Raw genomic sequence first — 26,635 nt, 5'->3', positions numbered from 1 at the left:
ACATAAAAACTAAACAGAAGCATTCTCTGAAACTTCTCTGTGATGTTGGTGTTCAACTCACAGAGTTTCACACTGCTTTTCATAGAGCAGTTCTGAAACATTCTTTTCGTAGTGTCTGCAAGTGGACATTTGGAGAGCTTTCAGGCATGTGGTGGAAAACGAATTATCGTCACATAGAAACCAGAGAGAAGCATTGTCAGAAACTTCTTTGTGATGATTGCATTCACCTCACAGAGTTGAAGGTTCCTTTTCAAACAGCAGTTTCCAAACACTCTTTCTGTGGAATCTGCAAGTGGATATTTGGACCGCTTTGAAGATTTCGTTGGAAACGGGATACTCTTCACAGAAAAGCTGAACAGAAGCATTCTCAGAAACTTCTTTGTGATGTTTGCATTCAACTCACAGAGTTGAACTTTCCTTATGAGAGGGAAGCTTTGAAACACTCTTTTTCTAGAATCTGCAAGTGGACATTTGGAGGGCTTTGAGGCCTGTGGTGGAAAAGGAAATATCTTCCCGTAGAAACTAGATAGAAGCATTCTCAGAAACTACTTTGGGATGATTGCATTCAAGTCACAGAGTGGAACATTCCCTTTGACAGAGCAGTTTGGAAACTCTCTTTTTGTAGAATCTGCAAGTGGAGATATGGACCGCTTGGAGGCCCATGGTAGTAAAGGAAATAACTTCATGTAAAACCTAGACAGTAGCATTCTCAGAACCTTCTTCGAGATGTTTGCATTCAACTCACAGTGTTGAACCATTCTTTGATAGTTCAGGTTTGAAACACTCTTTTTGTAGAAACTGCAAGTGGATAATTTGACCCCTCTGAGGATTTCGTTGGAAACGGGAAAAACCGCACCTCACTAAACTGAAGCATTCTCAGAACTTTCTTCGTGATGTTTGTATTCAACTCACAGTGTTGAATCTTTCTTTGATAGTTCAGGTTTGAAACACTCTTTTTGTAGAAACTGCAAGTGGATATTTGGACCTCTCTGAGGATTTCGTTGGAAACGGGATAATTTCAGCTAACTAAACAGAAGCAGTCTCAGAATCTTCTTTGTGATGCTTGCGTTCAAATCCCAGATTTGAACCTTCCTTGGAAACTTCAGGGTTGAAACACTCTTTTTGTAGAAACTGCAAGTGGATATTTGGACCTCTCTGAGGATTTCGTTGGAAACGGGATAAACCGCACCTCACTAAACAGAAGCATTCTCAGAAACTTCTTTGTGATGTTTGCGTTCAAATCCCAGAGTTGAACCTTCCTTTGACAGTTCAGGTTTGAAACACTCTTTTTGTAGGATCTGCAAGTGGATATTTGGACCACTCTGTGGCCTTCGTTCGAAACGCGTATATCGTCACTTAAAATCTAGACGGAAGCCTTCTCAGAAACTTCTCTGTGATGATTGCATTCAACTCACAGAGCTGAACACTCCTATGGAGACAGCAGTTTTGAAACTCTCTTTCTGTGGAATCTGCAAGTGGATATGTGGACCTCTTTGAAGATTTCTTTGGAAACGGGAATATCTTCACATAAAAACTAAACAGAAGCATTCTCTGAAACTTCTCTGTGATGTTGGTGTTCAACTCACAGAGTTTCACACTGCTTTTCATAGAGCAGTTCTGAAACATTCTTTTCGTAGTGTCTGCAAGTGGACATTTGGAGAGCTTTCAGGCATGTGGTGGAAAACGAATTATCGTCACATAGAAACCAGAGAGAAGCATTGTCAGAAACTTCTTTGTGATGATTGCATTCACCTCACAGAGTTGAAGGTTCCTTTTCAAACAGCAGTTTCCAAACACTCTTTCTGTGGAATCTGCAAGTGGATATTTGGACCGCTTTGAAGATTTCGTTGGAAACGGGATACTCTTCACAGAAAAGCTAAACAGAAGCATTCTCAGAAACTTCTTTGTGATGTTTGCATTCAACTCACAGAGTTGAACTTTCCTTATGAGAGGGAAGCTTTGAAACACTCTTTTTCTAGAATCTGCAAGTGGACATTTGGAGGGCTTTGAGGCCTGTGGTGGAAAAGGAAATATCTTCCCGTAGAAACTAGATAGAAGCATTCTCAGAAACTACTTTGGGATGATTGCATTCAAGTCACAGAGTGGAACATTCCCTTTGACAGAGCAGTTTGGAAACTCTCTTTTTGTAGAATCTGCAAGTGGAGATATGGACCGCTTGGAGGCCCATGGTAGTAAAGGAAATAACTTCATGTAAAAGCTAGACAGTAGCATTCTCAGAACCTTCTTCGAGATGTTTGCATTCAACTCACAGTGTTGAACCATTCTTTGATAGTTCAGGTTTGAAACACTCTTTTTGTAGAAACTGCAAGTGGATAATTTGACCCCTCTGAGGATTTCGTTGGAAACGGGAAAAACCGCACCTCACTAAACTGAAGCATTCTCAGAACTTTCTTCGTGATGTTTGTATTCAACTCACAGTGTTGAACCTTTCTTTGATAGTTCAGGTTTGAAACACTCTTTTTGTAGAAACTGCAAGTGGATATTTGGACCTCTCTGAGGATTTCGTTGGAAACGGGATAATTTCAGCTAACTAAACAGAAGCAGTCTCAGAATCTTCTTTGTGATGCTTGCGTTCAAATCCCAGATTTGAACCTTCCTTGGAAAGTTCAGGGTTGAAACACTCTTTTTGTAGAAACTGCAAGTGGATATTTGGACCTCTCTGAGGATTTCGTTGGAAACGGGATAAACCGCACCTCACTAAACAGAAGCATTCTCAGAACTTTCTTCGTGATGTTTGCATTCAACTCACAGTGTTGAACCTTTCTTTGATAGTTCAGGTTTGAAACACTCTTTTTGTAGAAACTGCAAGTGGATATTTGGACCTCTTTGAGGACTCTCGTAGTAAAGGAAATAACTTCATATAAAAACAAGACAGAAGCATTCTCAGAAAATTCTTTGGGATCATTGAGTTGAAGTCACAGAGCTGAACATTCCTTTGGATGGAGCGGGTTTGAAACACACTTTTTGTAGCATCTGCAAGTGGATATTTGGACCTGTCTGAGGATTTCGTTGGAAACGGGATAACTGCACCTAACTAAACGGAAGTATTCTCAGAACTTTCTTCGTGATGTTTGCGTTCAAATCCCAGAGTTGAACCTTCCTTTGACAGTTCAGGTTTGAAACACTCTTTTTGTAGGATCTGCAAGTGGATATTTGGACCACTCTGTGGCCTTCGTTCGAAACGCGTATATCGTCACTTAAAATCTAGACGGAAGCCTTCTCAGAAACTTCTCTGTGATGATTGCATTCAACTCACAGAGCTGAACACTCCTATGGAGACAGCAGTTTTGAAACTCTCTTTCTGTGGAATCTGCAAGTGGATATGTGGACCTCTTTGAAGATTTCTTTGGATACGGGAATATCTTCACATAAAAACTAAACAGAAGCATTCTCTGAAACTTCTCTGTGATGTTGGTGTTCAACTCACAGAGTTTCACACTGCTTTTCATAGAGCAGTTCTGAAACATTCTTTTCGTAGTGTCTGCAAGTGGACATTTGGAGAGCTTTCAGGCATGTGGTGGAAAACGAATTATCGTCACATAGAAACCAGAGAGAAGCATTGTCAGAAACTTCTTTGTGATGATTGCATTCACCTCACAGAGTTGAAGGTTCCTTTTCAAACAGCAGTTTCCAAACACTCTTTCTGTGGAATCTGCAAGTGGATATTTGGACCGCTTTGAAGATTTCGTTGGAAACGGGATACTCTTCACAGAAAAGCTAAACAGAAGCATTCTCAGAAACTTCTTTGTGATGTTTGCATTCAACTCACAGAGTTGAACTTTCCTTATGAGAGGGAAGCTTTGAAACACTCTTTTTCTAGAATCTGCAAGTGGACATTTGGAGGGCTTTGAGGCCTGTGGTGGAAAAGGAAATATCTTCCCGTAGAAACTAGATAGAAGCATTCTCAGAAACTACTTTGGGATGATTGCATTCAAGTCACAGAGTGGAACATTCCCTTTGACAGAGCAGTTTGGAAACTCTCTTTTTGTAGAATCTGCAAGTGGAGATATGGACCGCTTGGAGGCCCATGGTAGTAAAGGAAATAACTTCATGTAAAACCTAGACAGTAGCATTCTCAGAACCTTCTTCGAGATGTTTGCATTCAACTCACAGTGTTGAACCATTCTTTGATAGTTCAGGTTTGAAACACTCTTTTTGTAGAAACTGCAAGTGGATAATTTGACCCCTCTGAGGATTTCGTTGGAAACGGGAAAAACCGCACCTCACTAAACTGAAGCATTCTCAGAACTTTCTTCGTGATGTTTGTATTCAACTCACAGTGTTGAACCTTTCTTTGATAGTTCAGGTTTGAAACACTCTTTTTGTAGAAACTGCAAGTGGATATTTGGACCTCTCTGAGGATTTCGTTGGAAACGGGATAATTTCAGCTAACTAAACAGAAGCAGTCTCAGAATCTTCTTTGTGATGCTTGCGTTCAAATCCCAGATTTGAACCTTCCTTGGAAAGTTCAGGGTTGAAACACTCTTTTTGTAGAAACTGCAAGTGGATATTTGGACCTCTCTGAGGATTTCGTTGGAAACGGGATAAACCGCACCTCACTAAACAGAAGCATTCTCAGAAACTTCTTTGTGATGTTTGCGTTCAAATCCCAGAGTTGAACCTTCCTTTGACAGTTCAGGTTTGAAACACTCTTTTTGTAGGATCTGCAAGTGGATATTTGGACCACTCTGTGGCCTTCGTTCGAAACGCGTATATCGTCACTTAAAATCTAGACGGAAGCCTTCTCAGAAACTTCTCTGTGATGATTGCATTCAACTCACAGAGCTGAACACTCCTATGGAGACAGCAGTTTTGAAACTCTCTTTCTGTGGAATCTGCAAGTGGATATGTGGACCTCTTTGAAGATTTCTTTGGAAACGGGAATATCTTCACATAAAAACTAAACAGAAGCATTCTCTGAAACTTCTCTGTGATGTTGGTGTTCAACTCACAGAGTTTCACACTGCTTTTCATAGAGCAGTTCTGAAACATTCTTTTCGTAGTGTCTGCAAGTGGACATTTGGAGAGCTTTCAGGCATGTGGTGGAAAACGAATTATCGTCACATAGAAACCAGAGAGAAGCATTGTCAGAAACTTCTTTGTGATGATTGCATTCACCTCACAGAGTTGAAGGTTCCTTTTCAAACAGCAGTTTCCAAACACTCTTTCTGTGGAATCTGCAAGTGGATATTTGGACCGCTTTGAAGATTTCGTTGGAAACGGGATACTCTTCACAGAAAAGCTAAACAGAAGCATTCTCAGAAACTTCTTTGTGATGTTTGCATTCAACTCACAGAGTTGAACTTTCCTTATGAGAGGGAAGCTTTGAAACACTCTTTTTCTAGAATCTGCAAGTGGACATTTGGAGGGCTTTGAGGCCTGTGGTGGAAAAGGAAATATCTTCCCGTAGAAACTAGATAGAAGCATTCTCAGAAACTACTTTGGGATGATTGCATTCAAGTCACAGAGTGGAACATTCCCTTTGACAGAGCAGTTTGGAAACTCTCTTTTTGTAGAATCTGCAAGTGGAGATATGGACCGCTTGGAGGCCCATGGTAGTAAAGGAAATAACTTCATGTAAAACCTAGACAGTAGCATTCTCAGAACCTTCTTCGAGATGTTTGCATTCAACTCACAGTGTTGAACCATTCTTTGATAGTTCAGGTTTGAAACACTCTTTTTGTAGAAACTGCAAGTGGATAATTTGACCCCTCTGAGGATTTCGTTGGAAACGGGAAAAACCGCACCTCACTAAACTGAAGCATTCTCAGAACTTTCTTCGTGATGTTTGTATTCAACTCACAGTGTTGAACCTTTCTTTGATAGTTCAGGTTTGAAACACTCTTTTTGTAGAAACTGCAAGTGGATATTTGGACCTCTCTGAGGATTTCGTTGGAAACGGGATAATTTCAGCTAACTAAACAGAAGCAGTCTCAGAATCTTCTTTGTGATGCTTGCGTTCAAATCCCAGATTTGAACCTTCCTTGGAAAGTTCAGGGTTGAAACACTCTTTTTGTAGAAACTGCAAGTGGATATTTGGACCTCTCTGAGGATTTCGTTGGAAACGGGATAAACCGCACCTCACTAAACAGAAGCATTCTCAGAACTTTCTTCGTGATGTTTGCATTCAACTCACAGTGTTGAACCTTTCTTTGATAGTTCAGGTTTGAAACACTCTTTTTGTAGAAACTGCAAGTGGATATTTGGACCTCTTTGAGGACTCTCGTAGTAAAGGAAATAACTTCATATAAAAACAACACAGAAGCATTCTCAGAAAATTCTTTGGGATCATTGAGTTGAAGTCACAGAGCTGAACATTCCTTTGGATGGAGCGGGTTTGAAACACACTTTTTGTAGCATCTGCAAGTGGATATTTGGACCTGTCTGAGGATTTCGTTGGAAACGGGATAACTGCACCTAACTAAACGGAAGCATTCTCAGAAACTTCTTTGTGATGTTTGCGTTGAAATCCCAGAGTTGAACCTTCCTTTGACAGTTCAGGTTTGAAACACTCTTTTTGTAGCATCTGCAAGTGGATATTTGGACCACTCTGTGGCCTTCGTTCGAAACGCGTATATCGTCACTTAAAATCTAGACGGAAGCCTTCTCAGAAACTTCTCTGTGATGATTGCATTCAACTCAGAGAGCTGAACACTCCTATGGAGACAGCAGTTTTGAAACTCTCTTTCTGTGGAATCTGCAAGTGGATATGTGGACCTCTTTGAAGATTTCTTTGGAAACGGGAATATCTTCACATAAAAACTAAACAGAAGCATTCTCTGAAACTTCTCTGTGATGTTGGTGTTCAACTCACAGAGTTTCACACTGCTTTTCATAGAGCAGTTCTGAAACATTCTTTTCGTAGTGTCTGCAAGTGGACATTTGGAGAGCTTTCAGGCATGTGGTGGAAAACGAATTATCGTCACATAGAAACCAGAGAGAAGCATTGTCAGAAACTTCTTTGTGATGATTGCATTCACCTCACAGAGTTGAAGGTTCCTTTTCAAACAGCAGTTTCCAAACACTCTTTCTGTGGAATCTGCAAGTGGATATTTGGACCGCTTTGAAGATTTCGTTGGAAACGGGATACTCTTCACAGAAAAGCTGAACAGAAGCATTCTCAGAAACTTCTTTGTGATGTTTGCATTCAACTCACAGAGTTGAACTTTCCTTATGAGAGGGAAGCTTTGAAACACTCTTTTTCTAGAATCTGCAAGTGGACATTTGGAGGGCTTTGAGGCCTGTGGTGGAAAAGGAAATATCTTCCCGTAGAAACTAGATAGAAGCATTCTCAGAAACTACTTTGGGATGATTGCATTCAAGTCACAGAGTGGAACATTCCCTTTGACAGAGCAGTTTGGAAACTCTCTTTTTGTAGAATCTGCAAGTGGAGATATGGACCGCTTGGAGGCCCATGGTAGTAAAGGAAATAACTTCATGTAAAACCTAGACAGTAGCATTCTCAGAACCTTCTTCGAGATGTTTGCATTCAACTCACAGTGTTGAACCATTCTTTGATAGTTCAGGTTTGAAACACTCTTTTTGTAGAAACTGCAAGTGGATAATTTGACCCCTCTGAGGATTTCGTTGGAAACGGGAAAAACCGCACCTCACTAAACTGAAGCATTCTCAGAACTTTCTTCGTGATGTTTGTATTCAACTCACAGTGTTGAATCTTTCTTTGATAGTTCAGGTTTGAAACACTCTTTTTGTAGAAACTGCAAGTGGATATTTGGACCTCTCTGAGGATTTCGTTGGAAACGGGATAATTTCAGCTAACTAAACAGAAGCAGTCTCAGAATCTTCTTTGTGATGCTTGCGTTCAAATCCCAGATTTGAACCTTCCTTGGAAACTTCAGGGTTGAAACACTCTTTTTGTAGAAACTGCAAGTGGATATTTGGACCTCTCTGAGGATTTCGTTGGAAACGGGATAAACCGCACCTCACTAAACAGAAGCATTCTCAGAAACTTCTTTGTGATGTTTGCGTTCAAATCCCAGAGTTGAACCTTCCTTTGACAGTTCAGGTTTGAAACACTCTTTTTGTAGGATCTGCAAGTGGATATTTGGACCACTCTGTGGCCTTCGTTCGAAACGCGTATATCGTCACTTAAAATCTAGACGGAAGCCTTCTCAGAAACTTCTCTGTGATGATTGCATTCAACTCACAGAGCTGAACACTCCTATGGAGACAGCAGTTTTGAAACTCTCTTTCTGTGGAATCTGCAAGTGGATATGTGGACCTCTTTGAAGATTTCTTTGGAAACGGGAATATCTTCACATAAAAACTAAACAGAAGCATTCTCTGAAACTTCTCTGTGATGTTGGTGTTCAACTCACAGAGTTTCACACTGCTTTTCATAGAGCAGTTCTGAAACATTCTTTTCGTAGTGTCTGCAAGTGGACATTTGGAGAGCTTTCAGGCATGTGGTGGAAAACGAATTATCGTCACATAGAAACCAGAGAGAAGCATTGTCAGAAACTTCTTTGTGATGATTGCATTCACCTCACAGAGTTGAAGGTTCCTTTTCAAACAGCAGTTTCCAAACACTCTTTCTGTGGAATCTGCAAGTGGATATTTGGACCGCTTTGAAGATTTCGTTGGAAACGGGATACTCTTCACAGAAAAGCTAAACAGAAGCATTCTCAGAAACTTCTTTGTGATGTTTGCATTCAACTCACAGAGTTGAACTTTCCTTATGAGAGGGAAGCTTTGAAACACTCTTTTTCTAGAATCTGCAAGTGGACATTTGGAGGGCTTTGAGGCCTGTGGTGGAAAAGGAAATATCTTCCCGTAGAAACTAGATAGAAGCATTCTCAGAAACTACTTTGGGATGATTGCATTCAAGTCACAGAGTGGAACATTCCCTTTGACAGAGCAGTTTGGAAACTCTCTTTTTGTAGAATCTGCAAGTGGAGATATGGACCGCTTGGAGGCCCATGGTAGTAAAGGAAATAACTTCATGTAAAAGCTAGACAGTAGCATTCTCAGAACCTTCTTCGAGATGTTTGCATTCAACTCACAGTGTTGAACCATTCTTTGATAGTTCAGGTTTGAAACACTCTTTTTGTAGAAACTGCAAGTGGATAATTTGACCCCTCTGAGGATTTCGTTGGAAACGGGAAAAACCGCACCTCACTAAACTGAAGCATTCTCAGAACTTTCTTCGTGATGTTTGTATTCAACTCACAGTGTTGAACCTTTCTTTGATAGTTCAGGTTTGAAACACTCTTTTTGTAGAAACTGCAAGTGGATATTTGGACCTCTCTGAGGATTTCGTTGGAAACGGGATAATTTCAGCTAACTAAACAGAAGCAGTCTCAGAATCTTCTTTGTGATGCTTGCGTTCAAATCCCAGATTTGAACCTTCCTTGGAAAGTTCAGGGTTGAAACACTCTTTTTGTAGAAACTGCAAGTGGATATTTGGACCTCTCTGAGGATTTCGTTGGAAACGGGATAAACCGCACCTCACTAAACAGAAGCATTCTCAGAACTTTCTTCGTGATGTTTGCATTCAACTCACAGTGTTGAACCTTTCTTTGATAGTTCAGGTTTGAAACACTCTTTTTGTAGAAACTGCAAGTGGATATTTGGACCTCTTTGAGGACTCTCGTAGTAAAGGAAATAACTTCATATAAAAACAAGACAGAAGCATTCTCAGAAAATTCTTTGGGATCATTGAGTTGAAGTCACAGAGCTGAACATTCCTTTGGATGGAGCGGGTTTGAAACACACTTTTTGTAGCATCTGCAAGTGGATATTTGGACCTGTCTGAGGATTTCGTTGGAAACGGGATAACTGCACCTAACTAAACGGAAGCATTCTCAGAACTTTCTTCGTGATGTTTGCGTTCAAATCCCAGAGTTGAACCTTCCTTTGACAGTTCAGGTTTGAAACACTCTTTTTGTAGGATCTGCAAGTGGATATTTGGACCACTCTGTGGCCTTCGTTCGAAACGCGTATATCGTCACTTAAAATCTAGACGGAAGCCTTCTCAGAAACTTCTCTGTGATGATTGCATTCAACTCACAGAGCTGAACACTCCTATGGAGACAGCAGTTTTGAAACTCTCTTTCTGTGGAATCTGCAAGTGGATATGTGGACCTCTTTGAAGATTTCTTTGGATACGGGAATATCTTCACATAAAAACTAAACAGAAGCATTCTCTGAAACTTCTCTGTGATGTTGGTGTTCAACTCACAGAGTTTCACACTGCTTTTCATAGAGCAGTTCTGAAACATTCTTTTCGTAGTGTCTGCAAGTGGACATTTGGAGAGCTTTCAGGCATGTGGTGGAAAACGAATTATCGTCACATAGAAACCAGAGAGAAGCATTGTCAGAAACTTCTTTGTGATGATTGCATTCACCTCACAGAGTTGAAGGTTCCTTTTCAAACAGCAGTTTCCAAACACTCTTTCTGTGGAATCTGCAAGTGGATATTTGGACCGCTTTGAAGATTTCGTTGGAAACGGGATACTCTTCACAGAAAAGCTAAACAGAAGCATTCTCAGAAACTTCTTTGTGATGTTTGCATTCAACTCACAGAGTTGAACTTTCCTTATGAGAGGGAAGCTTTGAAACACTCTTTTTCTAGAATCTGCAAGTGGACATTTGGAGGGCTTTGAGGCCTGTGGTGGAAAAGGAAATATCTTCCCGTAGAAACTAGATAGAAGCATTCTCAGAAACTACTTTGGGATGATTGCATTCAAGTCACAGAGTGGAACATTCCCTTTGACAGAGCAGTTTGGAAACTCTCTTTTTGTAGAATCTGCAAGTGGAGATATGGACCGCTTGGAGGCCCATGGTAGTAAAGGAAATAACTTCATGTAAAACCTAGACAGTAGCATTCTCAGAACCTTCTTCGAGATGTTTGCATTCAACTCACAGTGTTGAACCATTCTTTGATAGTTCAGGTTTGAAACACTCTTTTTGTAGAAACTGCAAGTGGATAATTTGACCCCTCTGAGGATTTCGTTGGAAACGGGAAAAACCGCACCTCACTAAACTGAAGCATTCTCAGAACTTTCTTCGTGATGTTTGTATTCAACTCACAGTGTTGAACCTTTCTTTGATAGTTCAGGTTTGAAACACTCTTTTTGTAGAAACTGCAAGTGGATATTTGGACCTCTCTGAGGATTTCGTTGGAAACGGGATAATTTCAGCTAACTAAACAGAAGCAGTCTCAGAATCTTCTTTGTGATGCTTGCGTTCAAATCCCAGATTTGAACCTTCCTTGGAAAGTTCAGGGTTGAAACACTCTTTTTGTAGAAACTGCAAGTGGATATTTGGACCTCTCTGAGGATTTCGTTGGAAACGGGATAAACCGCACCTCACTAAACAGAAGCATTCTCAGAAACTTCTTTGTGATGTTTGCGTTCAAATCCCAGAGTTGAACCTTCCTTTGACAGTTCAGGTTTGAAACACTCTTTTTGTAGGATCTGCAAGTGGATATTTGGACCACTCTGTGGCCTTCGTTCGAAACGCGTATATCGTCACTTAAAATCTAGACGGAAGCCTTCTCAGAAACTTCTCTGTGATGATTGCATTCAACTCACAGAGCTGAACACTTCTATGGAGACAGCAGTTTTGAAACTCTCTTTCTGTGGAATCTGCAAGTGGATATGTGGACCTCTTTGAAGATTTCTTTGGAAACGGGAATATCTTCACATAAAAACTAAACAGAAGCATTCTCTGAAACTTCTCTGTGATGTTGGTGTTCAACTCACAGAGTTTCACACTGCTTTTCATAGAGCAGTTCTGAAACATTCTTTTCGTAGTGTCTGCAAGTGGACATTTGGAGAGCTTTCAGGCATGTGGTGGAAAACGAATTATCGTCACATAGAAACCAGAGAGAAGCATTGTCAGAAACTTCTTTGTGATGATTGCATTCACCTCACAGAGTTGAAGGTTCCTTTTCAAACAGCAGTTTCCAAACACTCTTTCTGTGGAATCTGCAAGTGGATATTTGGACCGCTTTGAAGATTTCGTTGGAAACGGGATACTCTTCACAGAAAAGCTAAACAGAAGCATTCTCAGAAACTTCTTTGTGATGTTTGCATTCAACTCACAGAGTTGAACTTTCCTTATGAGAGGGAAGCTTTGAAACACTCTTTTTCTAGAATCTGCAAGTGGACATTTGGAGGGCTTTGAGGCCTGTGGTGGAAAAGGAAATATCTTCCCGTAGAAACTAGATAGAAGCATTCTCAGAAACTACTTTGGGATGATTGCATTCAAGTCACAGAGTGGAACATTCCCTTTGACAGAGCAGTTTGGAAACTCTCTTTTTGTAGAATCTGCAAGTGGAGATATGGACCGCTTGGAGGCCCATGGTAGTAAAGGAAATAACTTCATGTAAAACCTAGACAGTAGCATTCTCAGAACCTTCTTCGAGATGTTTGCATTCAACTCACAGTGTTGAACCATTCTTTGATAGTTCAGGTTTGAAACACTCTTTTTGTAGAAACTGCAAGTGGATAATTTGACCCCTCTGAGGATTTCGTTGGAAACGGGAAAAACCGCACCTCACTAAACTGAAGCATTCTCAGAACTTTCTTCGTGATGTTTGTATTCAACTCACAGTGTTGAACCTTTCTTTGATAGTTCAGGTTTGAAACACTCTTTTTGTAGAAACTGCAAGTGGATATTTGGACCTCTCTGAGGATTTCGTTGGAAACGGGATAATTTCAGCTAACTAAACAGAAGCAGTCTCAGAATCTTCTTTGTGATGCTTGCGTTCAAATCCCAGATTTGAACCTTCCTTGGAAAGTTCAGGGTTGAAACACTCTTTTTGTAGAAACTGCAAGTGGATATTTGGACCTCTCTGAGGATTTCGTTGGAAACGGGATAAACCGCACCTCACTAAACAGAAGCATTCTCAGAACTTTCTTCGTGATGTTTGCATTCAACTCACAGTGTTGAACCTTTCTTTGATAGTTCAGGTTTGAAACACTCTTTTTGTAGAAACTGCAAGTGGATATTTGGACCTCTTTGAGGACTCTCGTAGTAAAGGAAATAACTTCATATAAAAACAAGACAGAAGCATTCTCAGAAAATTCTTTGGGATCATTGAGTTGAAGTCACAGAGCTGAACATTCCTTTGGATGGAGCGGGTTTGAAACACACTTTTTGTAGCATCTGCAAGTGGATATTTGGACCTGTCTGAGGATTTCGTTGGAAACGGGATAACTGCACCTAACTAAACGGAAGCATTCTCAGAACTTTCTTCGTGATGTTTGCGTTCAAATCCCAGAGTTGAACCTTCCTTTGACAGTTCAGGTTTGAAACACTCTTTTTGTAGGATCTGCAAGTGGATATTTGGACCACTCTGTGGCCTTCGTTCGAAACGCGTATATCGTCACTTAAAATCTAGACGGAAGCCTTCTCAGAAACTTCTCTGTGATGATTGCATTCAACTCACAGAGCTGAACACTCCTATGGAGACAGCAGTTTTGAAACTCTCTTTCTGTGGAATCTGCAAGTGGATATGTGGACCTCTTTGAAGATTTCTTTGGATACGGGAATATCTTCACATAAAAACTAAACAGAAGCATTCTCTGAAACTTCTCTGTGATGTTGGTGTTCAACTCACAGAGTTTCACACTGCTTTTCATAGAGCAGTTCTGAAACATTCTTTTCGTAGTGTCTGCAAGTGGACATTTGGAGAGCTTTCAGGCATGTGGTGGAAAACGAATTATCGTCACATAGAAACCAGAGAGAAGCATTGTCAGAAACTTCTTTGTGATGATTGCATTCACCTCACAGAGTTGAAGGTTCCTTTTCAAACAGCAGTTTCCAAACACTCTTTCTGTGGAATCTGCAAGTGGATATTTGGACCGCTTTGAAGATTTCGTTGGAAACGGGATACTCTTCACAGAAAAGCTAAACAGAAGCATTCTCAGAAACTTCTTTGTGATGTTTGCATTCAACTCACAGAGTTGAACTTTCCTTATGAGAGGGAAGCTTTGAAACACTCTTTTTCTAGAATCTGCAAGTGGACATTTGGAGGGCTTTGAGGCCTGTGGTGGAAAAGGAAATATCTTCCCGTAGAAACTAGATAGAAGCATTCTCAGAAACTACTTTGGGATGATTGCATTCAAGTCACAGAGTGGAACATTCCCTTTGACAGAGCAGTTTGGAAACTCTCTTTTTGTAGAATCTGCAAGTGGAGATATGGACCGCTTGGAGGCCCATGGTAGTAAAGGAAATAACTTCATGTAAAACCTAGACAGTAGCATTCTCAGAACCTTCTTCGAGATGTTTGCATTCAACTCACAGTGTTGAACCATTCTTTGATAGTTCAGGTTTGAAACACTCTTTTTGTAGAAACTGCAAGTGGATAATTTGACCCCTCTGAGGATTTCGTTGGAAACGGGAAAAACCGCACCTCACTAAACTGAAGCATTCTCAGAACTTTCTTCGTGATGTTTGTATTCAACTCACAGTGTTGAACCTTTCTTTGATAGTTCAGGTTTGAAACACTCTTTTTGTAGAAACTGCAAGTGGATATTTGGACCTCTCTGAGGATTTCGTTGGAAACGGGATAATTTCAGCTAACTAAACAGAAGCAGTCTCAGAATCTTCTTTGTGATGCTTGCGTTCAAATCCCAGATTTGAATCTTCCTTGGAAAGTTCAGGGTTGAAACACTCTTTTTGTAGAAACTGCAAGTGGATATTTGGACCTCTCTGAGGATTTCGTTGGAAACGGGATAATTTCAGCTAACTAAACAGAAGCAGTCTCAGAATCTTCTTTGTGATGCTTGCGTTCAAATCCCAGATTTGAACCTTCCTTGGAAAGTTCAGGGTTGAAACACTCTTTTTGTAGAAACTGCAAGTGGATATTTGGACCTCTCTGCGGATTTCGTTGGAAATGGGATAAACCGCACCTCACTAAACAGAAGCATTCTCAGAAACTTCTTTGTGATGTTTGCGTTCAAATCCCAGAGTTGAACCTTCCTTTGACAGTTCAGGTTTGAAACACTCTTTTTGTAGGATCTGCAAGTGGATATTTGGACCACTCTGTGGCCTTCGTTCGAAACGCGTATATCGTCACTTAAAATCTAGACGGAAGCCTTCTCAGAAACTTCTCTGTGATGATTGCATTCAACTCACAGAGCTGAACACTCCTATGGAGACAGCAGTTTTGAAACTCTCTTTCTGTGGAATCTGCAAGTGGATATGTGGACCTCTTTGAAGATTTCTTTGGAAACGGGAATATCTTCACATAAAAACTAAACAGAAGCATTCTCTGAAACTTCTCTGTGATGTTGGTGTTCAACTCACAGAGTTTCACACTGCTTTTCATAGAGCAGTTCTGAAACATTCTTTTCGTAGTGTCTGCAAGTGGACATTTGGAGAGCTTTCAGGCATGTGGTGGAAAACGAATTATCGTCACATAGAAACCAGAGAGAAGCATTGTCAGAAACTTCTTTGTGATGATTGCATTCACCTCACAGAGTTGAAGGTTCCTTTTCAAACAGCAGTTTCCAAACACTCTTTCTGTGGAATCTGCAAGTGGATATTTGGACCGCTTTGAAGATTTCGTTGGAAACGGGATACTCTTCACAGAAAAGCTAAACAGAAGCATTCTCAGAAACTTCTTTGTGATGTTTGCATTCAACTCACAGAGTTGAACTTTCCTTATGAGAGGGAAGCTTTGAAACACTCTTTTTCTAGAATCTGCAAGTGGACATTTGGAGGGCTTTGAGGCCTGTGGTGGAAAAGGAAATATCTTCCCGTAGAAACTAGATAGAAGCATTCTCAGAAACTACTTTGGGATGATTGCATTCAAGTCACAGAGTGGAACATTCCCTTTGACAGAGCAGTTTGGAAACTCTCTTTTTGTAGAATCTGCAAGTGGAGATATGGACCGCTTGGAGGCCCATGGTAGTAAAGGAAATAACTTCATGTAAAACCTAGACAGTAGCATTCTCAGAACCTTCTTCGAGATGTTTGCATTCAACTCACAGTGTTGAACCATTCTTTGATAGTTCAGGTTTGAAACACTCTTTTTGTAGAAACTGCAAGTGGATAATTTGAACCCTCTGAGGATTTCGTTGGAAACGGGAAAAACCGCACCTCACTAAACTGAAGCATTCTCAGAACTTTCTTCGTGATGTTTGTATTCAACTCACAGTGTTGAACCTTTCTTTGATAGTTCAGTTTTGAAACACTCTTTTTGTAGAAACTGCAAGTGGATATTTGGACCTCTCTGAGGATTTCGTTGGAAACGGGATAATTTCAGCTAACTAAACAGAAGCAGTCTCAGAATCTTCTTTGTGATGCTTGCATTCAAATCCCAGATTTGAACCTTCCTTGGAAAGTTCAGGGTTGAAACACTCTTTTTGTAGAAACTGCAAGTGGATATTTGGACCTCTTTGAGGACTCTCGTAGTAAAGGAAATAACTTCATATAAAAACAAGACAGAAGCATTCTCAGAAAATTCTTTGGGATCACTGAGTTGAAGTCACAGAGCTGAACATTCCTTTGGATGGAGCGGGTTTGAAACACACTTTTTGTAGCATCTGCAAGTGGATATTTGGACCTCTCTGAGGATTTCGTTGGAAACGGGATAAACCGCACCTCACTAAACAGAAGCATTCTCAGAACTTTCTTCGTGATGTTTGCATTCAACTCACAGTGTTGAACCTTTCTTTGATAGTTCAGGTTTGAAACACTCTTTTTGTAGAAACTGCAAGTGGATATTTGGACCTCTTTGAGGACTCTCGTAGTAAAGGAAATAACTTCATATAAAAACAAGACAGAAGCATTCTCAGAAAATTCTTTGGGATCATTGAGTTGAAGTCACAGAGCTGAACATTCCTTTGGATGGAGCGGGTTTGAAACACACTTTTTGTAGCATCTGCAAGTGGATATTTGGACCTGTCTGAGGATTTCGTTGGAAACGGGATAACTGCACCTAACTAAACGGAAGCATTCTCAGAACTTTCTTCGTGATGTTTCCGTTCAAATCCCAGAGTTGAACCTTCCTTTGACAGTTCAGGTTTGAAACACTCTTTTTGTAGGATCTGCAAGTGGATATTTGGACCACTCTGTGGCCTTCGTTCGAAACGCGTATATCGTCACTTAAAATCTAGACGGAAGCCTTCTCAGAAACTTCTCTGTGATGAGTGCATTCAACTCACAGAGCTGAACACTCCTATGGAGACAGCAGTTTTGAAACTCTCTTTCTGTGGAATCTGCAAGTGGATATGTGGACCTCTTTGAAGATTTCTTTGGATACGGGAATATCTTCACATAAAAACTAAACAGAAGCATTCTCTGAAACTTCTCTGTGATGTTGGTGTTCAACTCACAGAGTTTCACACTGCTTTTCATAGAGCAGTTCTGAAACATTCTTTTCGTAGTGTCTGCAAGTGGACATTTGGAGAGCTTTCAGGCATGTGGTGGAAAACGAATTATCGTCACATAGAAACCAGAGAGAAGCATTGTCAGAAACTTCTTTGTGATGATTGCATTCACCTCACAGAGTTGAAGGTTCCTTTTCAAACAGCAGTTTCCAAACACTCTTTCTGTGGAATCTGCAAGTGGATATTTGGACCGCTTTGAAGATTTCGTTGGAAACGGGATACTCTTCACAGAAAAGCTAAACAGAAGCATTCTCAGAAACTTCTTTGTGATGTTTGCATTCAACTCACAGAGTTGAACTTTCCTTATGAGAGGGAAGCTTTGAAACACTCTTTTTCTAGAATCTGCAAGTGGACATTTGGAGGGCTTTGAGGCCTGTGGTGGAAAAGGAAATATCTTCCCGTAGAAACTAGATAGAAGCATTCTCAGAAACTACTTTGGGATGATTGCATTCAAGTCACAGAGTGGAACATTCCCTTTGACAGAGCAGTTTGGAGACTCTCTTTTTGTAGAATCTGCAAGTGGAGATATGGACCGCTTGGAGGCCCATGGTAGTAAAGGAAATAACTTCATGTAAAACCTAGACAGTAGCATTCTCAGAACCTTCTTCGAGATGTTTGCATTCAACTCACAGTGTTGAACCATTCTTTGATAGTTCAGGTTTGAAACACTCTTTTTGTAGAAACTGCAAGTGGATAATTTGACCCCTCTGAGGATTTCGTTGGAAACGGGAAAAACCGCACCTCACTAAACTGAAGCATTCTCAGAACTTTCTTCGTGATGTTTGTATTCAACTCACAGTGTTGAACCTTTCTTTGATAGTTCAGGTTTGAAACACTCTTTTTGTAGAAACTGCAAGTGGATATTTGGACCTCTCTGAGGATTTCGTTGGAAACGGGATAATTTCAGCTAACTAAACAGAAGCAGTCTCAGAATCTTCTTTGTGATGCTTGCGTTCAAATCCCAGATTTGAACCTTCCTTGGAAAGTTCAGGGTTGAAACACTCTTTTTGTAGAAACTGCAAGTGGATATTTGGACCTCTCTGAGGATTTCGTTGGAAACGGGATAAACCGCACCTCACTAAACTGAAGCATTCTCAGAACTTTCTTCGTGATGTTTGCATTCAACTCACAGTGTTGAACCTTTCTTTGATAGTTCAGGTTTGAAACACTCTTTTTGTAGAAACTGCAAGTGGATATTTGGACCTCTTTGAGGACTCTCGTAGTAAAGGAAATAACTTCATATAAAAACAAGACAGAAGCATTCTCAGAAAATTCTTTGGGATCATTGAGTTGAACTCACAGAGCTGAACATTCCTTTGGATGGAGCGGGTTTGAAACACACTTTTTGTAGCATCTGCAAGTGGATATTTGGACCTCTCTGAGGATTTCGTTGGAAACGGGATAAACCGCACCTCACTAAACAGAAGCATTCTCAGAACTTTCTTCGTGATGTTTGCATTCAACTCACAGTGTTGAACCTTTCTTTGATAGTTCAGGTTTGAAACACTCTTTTTGTAGAAACTGCAAGTGGATATTTGGACCTCTTTGAGGACTCTCGTAGTAAAGGAAATAACTTCATATAAAAACAAGACAGAAGCATTCTCAGAAAGTTCTTTGGGATCATTGAGTTGAAGTCACAGAGCTGAACATTCCTTTGGATGGAGCGGGTTTGAAACACACTTTTTGTAGCATCTGCAAGTGGATATTTGGACCTGTCTGAGGATTTCGTTGGAAACGGGATAACTGCACCTAACTAAACGGAAGCATTCTCAGAAACTTCTTTGTGATGTTTGCGTTCAAATCCCAGAGTTGAACCTTCCTTTGACAGTTCAGGTTTGAAACACTCTTTTTGTAGGATCTGCAAGTGGATATTTGGACCACTCTGTGGCCTTCGTTCGAAACGCGTATATCGTCACTTAATATCTAGACGGAAGCCTTCTCAGAAACTTCTCTGTGATGATTGCATTCAACTCACAGAGCTGAAGACTCCTATGGAGACAGCAGTTTTGAAACTCTCTTTCTGTGGAATCTGCAAGTGGATATGTGGACCTCTTTGAAGATTTCTTTGGAAACGGGAATATCTTCACATAAAAACTAAACAGAAGCATTCTCTGAAACTTCTCTGTGATGTTGGTGTTCAACTCACAGAGTTTCACACTGCTTTTCATAGAGCAGTTCTGAAACATTCTTTTCGTAGTGTCTGCAAGTGGACATTTGGAGAGCTTTCAGGCATGTGGTGGAAAACGAATTATCGTCACATAGAAACCAGAGAGAAGCATTGTCAGAAACTTCTTTGTGATGATTGCATTCACCTCACAGAGTTGAAGGTTCCTTTTCAAACAGCAGTTTCCAAACACTCTTTCTGTGGAATCTGCAAGTGGATATTTGGACCGCTTTGAAGATTTCGTTGGAAATGGGATACTCTTCACAGAAAAGCTAAACAGAAGCATTCTCAGAAACTTCTTTGTGATGTTTGCATTCAACTCACAGAGTTGAACTTTCCTTATGAGAGGGAAGCTTTGAAACACTCTTTTTCTAGAATCTGCAAGTGGACATTTGGAGGGCTTTGAGGCCTGTGGTGGAAAAGGAAATATCTTCCCGTAGAAACTAGATAGAAGCATTCTCAGAAACTACTTTGGGATGATTGCATTCAAGTCACAGAGTGGAACATTCCCTTTGACAGAGCAGTTTGGAAACTCTCTTTTTGTAGAATCTGCAAGTGGAGATATGGACCGCTTGGAGGCCCATGGTAGTAAAGGAAATAACTTCATGTAAAAGCTAGACAGTAGCATTCTCAGAACCTTCTTCGAGATGTTTGCATTCAACTCACAGTGTTGAACCATTCTTTGATAGTTCAGGTTTGAAACACTCTTTTTGTAGAAACTGCAAGTGGATAATTTGACCCCTCTGAGGATTTCGTTGGAAACGGGAAAAACCGCACCTCACTAAACTGAAGCATTCTCAGAACTTTCTTCGTGATGTTTGTATTCAACTCACAGTGTTGAACCTTTCTTTGATAGTTCAGGTTTGAAACACTCTTTTTGTAGAAACTGCAAGTGGATATTTGGACCTCTCTGAGGATTTCGTTGGAAACGGGATAATTTCAGCTAACTAAACAGAAGCAGTCTCAGAATCTTCTTTGTGATGCTTGCGTTCAAATCCCAGATTTGAACCTTCCTTGGAAAGTTCAGGGTTGAAACACTCTTTTTGTAGAAACTGCAAGTGGATATTTGGACCTCTCTGAGGATTTCGTTGGAAACGGGAAAAACCGCACCTCACTAAACTGAAGCATTCTCAGAACTTTCTTCGTGATGTTTGCATTCAACTCACAGTGTTGAACCTTTCTTTGATAGTTCAGGTTTGAAACACTCTTTTTGTAGAAACTGCAAGTGGATATTTGGACCTCTTTGAGGACTCTCGTAGTAAAGGAAATAACTTCATATAAAAACAAGACAGAAGCATTCTCAGAAAGTTCTTTGGGATCATTGAGTTGAAGTCACAGAGCTGAACATTCCTTTGGATGGAGCGGGTTTGAAACACACTTTTTGTAGCATCTGCAAGTGGATATTTGGACCTGTCTGAGGATTTCGTTGGAAACGGGATAACTGCACCTAACTAAACGGAAGCATTCTCAGAAACTTCTTTGTGATGTTTGCGTTCAAATCCCAGAGATGAACCTTCCTTTGACAGTTCAGGTTTGAAACACTCTTTTTGTAGGATCTGCAAGTGGATATTTGGACCACTCTGTGGCCTTCGTTCGAAACGCGTATATCGTCACTTAAAATCTAGACGGAAGCCTTCTCAGAAACTTCTCTGTGATGATTGCATTCAACTCACAGAGCTGAACACTCCTATGGAGACAGCAGTTGTGAAACTCTCTTTCTGTGGAGTCTGCAAGTGGATATGTGGACCTCTTTGAAGATTTCTTTGGAAACGGGAATATCTTCACATAAAAACTAAACAGAAGCATTCTCTGAAACTTCTCTGTGATGTTGGTGTTTAACTCACAGAGTTTCACACTGCTTTTCATAGAGCAGTTCTGAAACATTCTTTTCGTAGTGTCTGCAAGTGGACATTTGGAGAGCTTTCAGGCATGTGGTGGAAAACGAATTATCGTCACATAGAAACCAGAGAGAAGCATTGTCAGAAACTTCTTTGTGATGATTGCATTCACCTCACAGAGTTGAAGGTTCCTTTTCAAACAGCAGTTTCCAAACACTCTTTCTGTGGAATCTGCAAGTGGATATTTGGACCGCTTTGAAGATTTCGTTGGAAACGGGATACTCTTCACAGAAAAGCTAAACAGAAGCATTCTCAGAAACTTCTTTGTGATGTTTGCATTCAACTCACAGAGTTGAACTTTCCTTATGAGAGGGAAGCTTTGAAACACTCTTTTTCTAGAATCTGCAAGTGGACATTTGGAGGGCTTTGAGGCCTGTGGTGGAAAAGGAAATATCTTCCCGTAGAAACTAGATAGAAGCATTCTCAGAAACTACTTTGGGATGATTGCATTCAAGTCACAGAGTGGAACATTCCCTTTGACAGAGCAGTTTGGAAACTCTCTTTTTGTAGAATCTGCAAGTGGAGATATGGACCGCTTGGAGGCCCATGGTAGTAAAGGAAATAACTTCATGTAAAAGCTAGACAGTAGCATTCTCAGAACCTTCTTCGAGATGTTTGCATTCAACTCACAGTGTTGAACCATTCTTTGATAGTTCAGGTTTGAAACACTCTTTTTGTAGAAACTGCAAGTGGATAATTTGACCCCTCTGAGGATTTCGTTGGAAACGGGAAAAACCGCACCTCACTAAACTGAAGCATTCTCAGAACTTTCTTCGTGATGTTTGTATTCAACTCACAGTGTTGAACCTTTCTTTGATAGTTCAGGTTTGAAACACTCTTTTTGTAGAAACTGCAAGTGGATATTTGGACCTCTCTGAGGATTTCGTTGGAAACGGGATAATTTCACCTAACTAAACAGAAGCAGTCTCAGAATCTTCTTTGTGATGCTTGCGTTCAAATCCCAGATTTGAACCTTCCTTGGAAAGTTCAGGGTTGAAACACTCTTTTTGTAGAAACTGCAAGTGGATATTTGGACCTCTCTGAGGATTTCGTTGGAAACGGGAAAAACCGCACCTCACTAAACTGAAGCATTCTCAGAACTTTCTTCGTGATGTTTGCATTCAACTCACAGTGTTGAACCTTTCTTTGATAGTTCAGGTTTGAAACACTCTTTTTGTAGAAACTGCAAGTGGATATTTGGACCTCTTTGAGGACTCTCGTAGTAAAGGAAATAACTTCATATAAAAACAAGACAGAAGCATTCTCAGAAAATTCTTTGGGATCATTGAGTTGAAGTCACAGAGCTGAACATTCCTTTGGATGGAGCGGGTTTGAAACACACTTTTTGTAGCATCTGCAAGTGGATATTTGGACCTGTCTGAGGATTTCGTTGGAAACGGGATAACTGCACCTAACTAAACGGAAGCATTCTCAGAAACTTCTTTGTGATGTTTGCGTTCAAATCCCAGAGTTGAACCTTCCTTTGACAGTTCAGGTTTGAAACACTCTTTTTGTAGGATCTGCAAGTGGATATTTGGACCACTCTGTGGCCTTCGTTCGAAACGCGTATATCGTCACTTAAAATCTAGACGGAAGCCTTCTCAGAAACTTCTCTGTGATGATTGCATTCAACTCACAGAGCTGAACACTCCTATGGAGACAGCAGTTGTGAAACTCTCTTTCTGTGGAGTCTGCAAGTGGATATGTGGACCTCTTTGAAGATTTCTTTGGAAACGGGAATATCTTCACATAAAAACTAAACAGAAGCATTCTCTGAAACTTCTCTGTGATGTTGGTGTTCAACTCACAGAGTTTCACACTGCTTTTCATAGAGCAGTTCTGAAACATTCTTTTCGTAGTGTCTGCAAGTGGACATTTGGAGAGCTTTCAGGCATGTGGTGGAAAACGAATTATCGTCACATAGAAACCAGAGAGAAGCATTGTCAGAAACTTCTTTGTGATGATTGCATTCACCTCACAGAGTTGAAGGTTCCTTTTCAAACAGCAGTTTCCAAACACTCTTTCTGTGGAATCTGCAAGTGGATATTTGGACCGCTTTGAAGATTTCGTTGGAAACGGGATACTCTTCACAGAAAAGCTAAACAGAAGCATTCTCAGAAACTTCTTTGTGATGTTTGCATTCAACTCACAGAGTTGAACTTTCCTTATGAGAGGGAAGCTTTGAAACACTCTTTTTCTAGAATCTGCAAGTGGACATTTGGAGGGCTTTGAGGCCTGTGGTGGAAAAGGAAATATCTTCCCGTAGAAACTAGATAGAAGCATTCTCAGAAACTACTTTGGGATGATTGCATTCAAGTCACAGAGTGGAACATTCCCTTTGACAGAGCAGTTTGGAAACTCTCTTTTTGTAGAATCTGCAAGTGGAGATATGGACCGCTTGGAGGCCCATGGTAGTAAAGGAAATAACTTCATGTAAAAGCTAGACAGTAGCATTCTCAGAACCTTCTTCGAGATGTTTGCATTCAACTCACAGTGTTGAACCATTCTTTGATAGTTCAGGTTTGAAACACTCTTTTTGTAGAAACTGCAAGTGGATAATTTGACCCCTCTGAGGATTTCGTTGGAAACGGGAAAAACCGCACCTCACTAAACTGAAGCATTCTCAGAACTTTGTTCGTGATGTTAGTATTCAACTCACAGTGTTGAACCTTTCTTTGATAGTTCAGGTTTGAAACACTCTTTTTGTAGAAACTGCAAGTGGATATTTGGACCTCTCTGAGGATTTCGTTGGAAACGGGATAATTTCAGCTAACTAAACAGAAGCAGTCTCAGAATCTTCTTTGTGATGCTTGCGTTCAAATCCCAGATTTGAACCTTCCTTGGAAAGTTCAGGGTTGAAACACTCTTTTTGTAGAAACTGCAAGTGGATATTTGGACCTCTCTGAGGATTTCGTTGGAAACGGGAAAAACCGCACCTCACTAAACTGAAGCATTCTCCGAACTTTCTTCGTGATGTTTGCATTCAACTCACAGTGTTGAACCTTTCTTTGATAGCTCAGGTTTGAAACACTCTTTTTGTAGAAACTGCAAGTGGATATTTGGACCTCTTTGAGGACTCTCGTAGTAAAGGAAATAACTTCATATAAAAACAAGACAGAAGCATTCTCAGAAAATTCTTTGGGATCATTGAGTTGAACTCACAGAGCTGAACATTCCTTTGGATGGAGCGGGTTTGAAACACACTTTTTGTAGCATCTGCAAGTGGATATTTGGACCTCTCTGAGGATTTCGTTGGAAACGGGATAAACCGCACCTCACTAAACAGAAGCATTCTCAGAACTTTCTTCGTGATGTTTGCATTCAACTCACAGTGTTGAACCTTTCTTTGATAGTTCAGGTTTGAAACACTCTTTTTGTAGAAACTGCAAGTGGATATTTGGACCTCTTTGAGGACTCTCGTAGTAAAGGAAATAACTTCATATAAAAACAAGACAGAAGCATTCTCAGAAAGTTCTTTGGGATCATTGAGTTGAAGTCACAGAGCTGAACATTCCTTTGGATGGAGCGGGTTTGAAACACACTTTTTGTAGCATCTGCAAGTGGATATTTGGACCTGTCTGAGGATTTCGTTGGAAACGGGATAACTGCACCTAACTAAACGGAAGCATTCTCAGAAACTTCTTTGTGATGTTTGCGTTCAAATCCCAGAGTTGAACCTTCCTTTGACAGTTCAGGTTTGAAACACTCTTTTTGTAGGATCTGCAAGTGGATATTTGGACCACTCTGTGGCCTTCGTTCGAAACGCGTATATCGTCACTTAAAATCTAGACGGAAGCCTTCTCAGAAACTTCTCTGTGATGAGTGCATTCAACTCACAGAGCTGAACACTCCTATGGAGACAGCAGTTTTGAAACTCTCTTTCTGTGGAATCTGCAAGTGGATATGTGGACCTCTTTGAAGATTTCTTTGGATACGGGAATATCTTCACATAAAAACTAAACAGAAGCATTCTCTGAAACTTCTCTGTGATGTTGGTGTTCAACTCACAGAGTTTCACACTGCTTTTCATAGAGCAGTTCTGAAACATTCTTTTCGTAGTGTCTGCAAGTGGACATTTGGAGAGCTTTCAGGCATGTGGTGGAAAATGAATTATCGTCACATAGAAACCAGAGAGAAGCATTGTCAGAAACTTCTTTGTGATGATTGCATTCACCTCACAGAGTTGAAGGTTCCTTTTCAAACAGCAGTTTCCAAACACTCTTTCTGTGGAATCTGCAAGTGGATATTTGGACCGCTTTGAAGATTTCGTTGGAAACGGGATACTCTTCACAGAAAAGCTAAACAGAAGCATTCTCAGAAACTTCTTTGTGATGTTTGCATTCAACTCACAGAGTTGAACTTTCCTTATGAGAGGGAAGCTTTGAAACACTCTTTTTCTAGAATCTGCAAGTGGACATTTGGAGGGCTTTGAGGCCTGTGGTGGAAAAGGAAATATCTTCCCGTAGAAACTAGATAGAAGCATTCTCAGAAACTACTTTGGGATGATTGCATTCAAGTCACAGAGTGGAACATTCCCTTTGACAGAGCAGTTTGGAGACTCTCTTTTTGTAGAATCTGCAAGTGGAGATATGGACCGCTTGGAGGCCCATGGTAGTAAAGGAAATAACTTCATGTAAAACCTAGACAGTAGCATTCTCAGAACCTTCTTCGAGATGTTTGCATTCAACTCACAGTGTTGAACCATTCTTTGATAGTTCAGGTTTGAAACACTCTTTTTGTAGAAACTGCAAGTGGATAATTTGACCCCTCTGAGGATTTCGTTGGAAACGGGAAAAACCGCACCTCACTAAACTGAAGCATTCTCAGAACTTTCTTCGTGATGTTTGTATTCAACTCACAGTGTTGAACCTTTCTTTGATAGTTCAGGTTTGAAACACTCTTTTTGTAGAAACTGCAAGTGGATATTTGGACCTCTCTGAGGATTTCGTTGGAAACGGGATAATTTCAGCTAACTAAACAGAAGCAGTCTCAGAATCTTCTTTGTGATGCTTGCGTTCAAATCCCAGATTTGAACCTTCCTTGGAAAGTTCAGGGTTGAAACACTCTTTTTGTAGAAACTGCAAGTGGATATTTGGACCTCTCTGAGGATTTCGTTGGAAACGGGATAAACCGCACCTCACTAAACTGAAGCATTCTCAGAACTTTCTTCGTGATGTTTGCATTCA

The sequence above is a fragment of the Pan troglodytes genome, chromosome 12, assembly GCF_028858775.2.
Source record: "Pan troglodytes isolate AG18354 chromosome 12, NHGRI_mPanTro3-v2.0_pri, whole genome shotgun sequence".
Lineage (NCBI taxonomy): Eukaryota > Metazoa > Chordata > Mammalia > Primates > Hominidae > Pan > Pan troglodytes.
The sequence above is the reverse complement of the archived record's forward strand: the minus strand, read 5'-3'. Positions refer to the sequence as shown.